We start from the raw sequence: 6,821 nt of genomic DNA on the forward strand, positions 1-6,821 counted from the left end.
GTAACGTGATCTGTATTCGCGTTACACGTTGAGCAATCATATAAAATAATATGTATTTAGAATAATATATTTAATAATTCGTGTATAGCCTGTTCGGGCTATAATAATATAAAAGTTAAATTGTGTAATTTTAAAACTTGACATGCATAACGTTTGTTGTTGCAATCAAATTTCAGATGAAAATTAATAATCAGAAAGAAAGGTTGATTAAAACTCATGCAGAATTTATAAAAATCTGTACGAGTTTTAATGAGTCTCCCTTTTGATTACGCTAGTTTACAAGGTTTTGTACAAGATTATTTGAATACTATTTTTAGGGTAATTTTTTTGTTGAGTATGAATCTATTATAAAAAAATTTCTGTTTGGTCCGGTTTTCAAGATATAAGAAAAGTCATTTTTACGATATATAGCGATCTTGTTATTAAATTTAGAAAACACATTAGAAGTATTGAACGTTAAATTCATGTTACATATCTGTACGATATTTTCGTGAACAAATGGTGTGTTACGTCCAGACTCGAGGAAGAGTGAGTCAATGAAAGGACGCAACAACTATCTTTTATCATCCCGAAGTTAAACGCCTTATGGCGTTTGAAATCGGGTCGAACAAACTTGCAGGTCCGAAAAGCAGGTCAACGACTGGGTCGCTATTACGCTGATTATTTAGATGTTCGTTTGATGGTTCCTTTTCAGTAAAAGAACTTAATCTCTTTCACATGGGATAGGACCAAATGTGATCTTCGTACTGGGAATGAGGGGGAGTTAATAAAGGTTTGTAAAATTTAATTTTAATTAATTAAAAATATGATTTTGTTCATATTAAAATAAATTAATTTATAAATACATGAGAAAAACAAATAAAGTATGACATTGAAAGTTGCGATATCGGTACGTGTGAGTTGCGTGCGTGTTTGTGTATGTTTATTTCTTCGGATGTTACATTACGGAGGACATCAGTCAGAGTAATGAGGAAAAGATTCTATCGTTAACCTTAAATCTGAATGGTTAATATAATATAAAAATATATTTAATAGGATAAGAAAAATAAAATCAAAATCAATATGATTTAGTTAATAAGTTATATATTAAGAACGGTCAGAATATAAAATTGGTTGCTCGTATATGTGTTAGATTAAGATCAGGATTTAAAATTTTCTGAGATTTATTGTCAGAACGATATTTTTAAAAGATTTTTAATAATTCTAAAAGAATGAAACATTTTGCTTTGATTTAATTGTTTTAATTTAAATGAAAAACAAGATAAAAGAGAGGAAAGGAAAAATTATTTAATTAGACTTACTTTTTTAAATAGTAATTCGGAAATGAAATTTGTGCGGAATGTTGTTTCGCTCTATGTCTCATGTCGATAGCCCGATTTTTGACTCGTGATTGTAGATGGGTTGTTCTGGAGATAATGCCAAATTAGGACACTGGTTGCGCAATTAACTAATTCGCGAATCGCGGTGCAAAAGCACAGAATAAGACTGCGTAAAGCTGAAGACTGCAGAAATAGTATAAGTCATATTCGAATCTTACACGAGTTCTCTTTTTATAATACCCTTTTCAGGGATGTACTCTAATTCTAAGAGTAGATATCTTCCAAAATTTCAACGAATTGAAATTACGCAGAAGTAGGGACTCAACTTTAACAAATTAAAATTTGTACAGGTGTCCTCATTAGATGGGGTGTTTCTCCTACTTTTTACCCATGGTGATCATCTATTGGTGAGCGCGATATCCGTTCGAAAGAATCTTGCACGTGATCAGATCAAAAAAGATCCTATTTTCTTATGATTATTTTTATTGCTATTAATGCAACAGTGTTTATTGAACATTTCGTTAGGAAATTTTTATTATTATTGATGCAGCTGTGTTGTTAGGTATTTCGATAGGAAAATTATTATCATTATTGATGTAGCTATGTTTGTTGGGTATTTTGTTAGAATTTTATTATCTTATCGGTATCTCTTTATTCTTTCGTCGGAAAATTCTATTGTAAGGAATATCTACTGATTTTTTATTTATCTAATGGAGACCAGCGTGGTTTCATCACCGATTTTCTTGCGTCTTTCCCACAATTATTCATAATATAGTATAGTTATCAACAAGTGACTAAGTATTGGAACTGTGTGGTGCAAGATGCTCTGTTTACTAAACGATTCATTTTTATTACTAATCGACGATCATTGCCGCAATCTCGCGGAAGGAAGAAATCGTGGGATCGCCAGGACGTAATAGGTGATACAATACAATGGAATTATAAGGCAGAACGCTGATAACTTGCTATATCTAAAAAATTTGATATACCTGTGGAACTTTTTTGGCGATAAGTTTGAACTCAACGTCCCAAAATAGTTAAAGAAAGTTGATTCTATTTCTGGTATTAAAAAAAGTGTCAAATTTGTAACGTAATTAATTTTAATTTGAAATTTAATTACGAAAACAAATGTTGTGATGTCAAATTTTAAAATTACGCAATTTAATTTTATATTTATTTTTATGCTGAACATGAATAAAAAATCGGTCGGAAACTATATTTTTAATGCACATTTGTTAATAAAATTTAACAATAATAAATTTGCGCTCCGATAACCGCGCCTTGGCTTTTATTTAACAGTATTCCCATTTAATTGTTTATACTCTGAGCCTATTGCTGTTATTATTAAACAAATCTTTTTAAACAAATGTATAATTTTTACGTAAAGTATTACAAGCTTTTATATAAAGTATTTACATATTGATAAAATAAATCTCAGGAAAAAATGAAGACATTGTACGTATCGCTCTAACTTATTTTTTAAATTATCGAAATTGAGGTAAAACTAAAAAAAATAACTGTTTGTATATATATTCTAAATTTATTTATGGTATAATTGTGATTATTGTGATTATGCAAAGAAAGTGATATTTTCGCGCACGAAAAGATTACTAAATTTAAAAGTACTATTGAAATTAAAATTCACTATATGTTCAACTTAAATGTTAAAATAAAATATTTTATTAATTTTTGTTAAAATTTTATAATTAAAAAATATATACATATATTTATAACATACATATTAATTACACAATTAATTTTATAGGATGTAGTCATATATTGTATATATATATATATATATATATATATAATGATGTGATATTTTTCTTGTCCGTTACAAGGGCGGAACAAGCCCAGCCGCGCGGACCTCCATTCTCTCGATTTAGGGAGAGAGAGCAGTCCGAGCGAGAGTTCGGACGCGATCCCGCGATTTTTGCAATTTCTCTTTTTGGCGATGAAGTTAGTTTTAGTCTTAAGTAGTGGATAGTGGAGGAGCGCAACGAGATCTCATCCGACAACAAAGGACAAGGACTTGAAGCCAAGGACGAGTGAAGGCCCGATTCAGCATACGGAGCACACTAGGTAATGTCACATCTTGCCTTTCATACTAATTCAATTAATTACGACGGAAACTGTTCGCTGTCGCTCTCTGAAAAAATCACTGCTCACAGGATTAACGAGGAGTTCCAAGAGGAAGGCCATTCTACATTCAATAAAATAAGAGCCCCGACACGGAGATACAAAACTGCACCCGACACATGCGAGCCCGGAACTTCGATCCGGATACGATCCCAATCGATGAGAAATCTAAGAAGGAGGATATATGCTGCCGCAACATCCTCCAAGTCCGAAGAAACAAGCAAAAAAAGGAGCGATCGATGGTCGGAAAATCCATATCGCGGGGGCCACAAGAACCAACAAGGCCGCGGGACGGTCGTGAGGGTTCGGAAGCGCCACAGGTGTCCTAGTTACACATTAATGTGCCGGCATGTCTCCTGCGGGCCTTCCGCTTGTCACTATTCGGCGGACCAGCATACGAGATGGAGTCCTAGTATCGATAGAAATCTGAAAAGAGGACTTAGAGCTGGAAACCAATGAGACAGATGTCGTCCCTCTGAAGGCCACTAATTTCATACGGTTTAGGGTACAGTTCGGATGAATTGCGCCATGTCATGATCGCTGCCGTAAGTTAATTTTCTATTCCGAAATATTTGTCGCTATCGTATCTATTTTTGAGAATAAATGGCCGACGGCGAGACGACTCCTCTGCAACCGATCCTCTATATCTATATTGCGCTATTGCATTCTCTCCCGGGAATCTTGCCGCCGACAGTCATTGTTATATTGCACTAGTTTTTTTTCCTATTGCTGTGTATCGCTACCTTTTTGTATTTCTTCGTTGTCTTGCGGCGAGCTCATGTACGACGGATATTTTGCGTCTGGAAATTATTGCATGCATCATCTCGCGTGTCGCGTATGTGTTGTACTTTCGGTAAATTTTGTGTAACCGATATCTCGCGGACCGTTTGGAAAATTTGTCGATATTAAATGATTGTTGTATTGCGTGGAATTATATTGTAGCATTCTTTGATGATTACGTCATGTTAGTTACTGTACTCTCTCTTTTGCGCAGTGCCCGTCATAATTCGCTGCCACCATAATTATTTTAGAACCGAAAGTTAGAAATAGAAGTCGAATCCGAACAACGATATCGAGAACATATCTCGCAATCGTGAACTATTTATTTATCGCTATGGCTGCTATACAAGCGCCATATGTATTATATTTCTTATATGCAACATCTTTATAACTTTTCGTGGGCGAGCGCAGATCATCGATTTCAAGATCTAAGGGATTTTTCATCGCTACCGAGGCCCGAACACGCCACACGCGTCGGGAAATTCGCGTCCACCATATGATTGATTTTGGCTCGCGCGTGCCCGTGCGACACGAACTTTCGCGTTCAGCCACGCAAAACATTGAGGCCGATGAACAGGTCCTTATCTCCGAATATCAAAATATCTCTTGTCTTTTTTTATTATTCTTTTTGTTGATATATTATTATTCTATTATATTTTTGTGTTCAGAATTTCAGGTTGCCTCTTTTGATTTTCTCCCGTTCCGTTCGTATGAATCACCCCCTCTACCAATCCCGTTAACTAAGCGGTCGCGGATTCTGCCATCGCGATCTTTTCTTGATCTTGTATTTAATAGTTTTTCACGAGTTTTATGTGGCGCGAATTCTCGCGCCTGGCGCCCAACATTATTATTAAGATTTAGTTTTGTATAAGATCGACTTTTCGTATATCACGCCGAAGGTGTGCCGTCAACAAAATTTTTCGTTGTCTTCACTTTTATAATAAAAGTATATACAGCACATTTTCACCGCACCTAAACTGTTTATTTCAACTTGGTTTAAAGTACGTTGATTTATGTCCGTATAATCACTATTGCATTCACTATCGTAATCCGAATCCTCCGAAAGTCTTTATCTGATGAATCGAAATTCTCAATTATCATAAAGTTATCATCTTCGAGAATAACATCCTCGTCATCTTCAATAACAATAACTTCTTCATCAGCCATAGCACATATTGTCAAAGCGTAGATAGTTGCGTACTATAACGTTGCATGCTCCTCTTGATTATATATTTTAATTTGACATCTTTTGTCTCTTTCTAACTGGAGTAACACGTCTCATCTACCTCGTTATTTTTCTATATCTCTAGCAGAATGTGTTGAGAGAAAGATATAAGTTTTGCAGACTATGCATATACATTACACCGTGTTTTATTTATACGTGGGAGATTGGAGAAATAATCAAATTCACAGATAAATAGTAATATAACTTATTCGTTACAAGTATCATGAAGAATGTCACTTACAGCACATATTAATAATTCGCAATCTGAGAATGATTCACTGTCAAATATATCACTTTCACATATCGCTTTTGCAGCGTCGTATACATTAGCAATATTATTACGTTGTAAAACAGTTACAAATTGTTTAAATTTTTCATTTACAACGTGCGTATTTTCGCATAGCCAGTAATACATATGATCTATACATTTTTTAAATCAAATAAATATAATAGAGTTGGTGGTTTCATATACAGGGTGTCCGACATGTAAGTAGCCAAACAAAAAGTGGAGATAGATCGGGTCAACCTGAAGCGAAAAGTCTTATACTATTTTGCTAAATTCGCAATAATTATTATGTTATTAATTAAAATGTCTGAGCCAATGAGCGCGTTGGAAGCAGTAGGCCGGAATCGATAGAAATGTAAAATGGCTTACTTGTTTACACTGTAAAAAAAGTATGTAAACTTACATAAATAATAAGTGTAATGATTACACTATTAATAATGGATATGTATAAATTCTTATATTTTTACAAAAATTAGTTTTTTTACTCTTTGTTATGTAAATAATTCTTTATATTTGACGAAAAATTACAAGATTAAAAGTATAATTTATAGATTTTATGTAAATGTACAATTTCTTTGGTAACATTATGTAGCATACGATAATATTACACAGCATGTGATAATTTCACATATTATAGCTGCGTTTTTACGTAAGTATATATTATATAAATAAAAAAAATAATTATAAATTTACAATCATATGTAATACGTTTAGCTTATTTACGTTACAGCATAAATTCCAAATTAAGAACTCTTAATTAGACAATTCGATATTTGCGATAAAATATATTTTTATACATATATTTATGCACTATTATTTATGAAATAAAATTTATACATAATAATATGTATATGATTAAATGAACGTATTGTCACATTCAGCAGAACAACTGCTGAGCTGTTGTTTTGTCAACAATTGATATTAATTTACTGGATGTGAAGTAAGAGCCAATCACGTTCGATTGTCGCCAAGCGATTTGTCCTGCTATGTGCTTTGACAGTATGCGCGCTTTATGATAGTTGGTACCAACGTCGTAAAACTATGACGCCATGTTGTACTTTGTCGTTGGCTG

Source organism: Polyergus mexicanus, unplaced genomic scaffold, assembly GCF_030449975.1.
Source record: "Polyergus mexicanus isolate NDT 795.1 unplaced genomic scaffold, iyPolMexi1.0 SCAF_14, whole genome shotgun sequence".
Taxonomy (NCBI): Eukaryota; Metazoa; Arthropoda; class Insecta; order Hymenoptera; family Formicidae; genus Polyergus; species Polyergus mexicanus.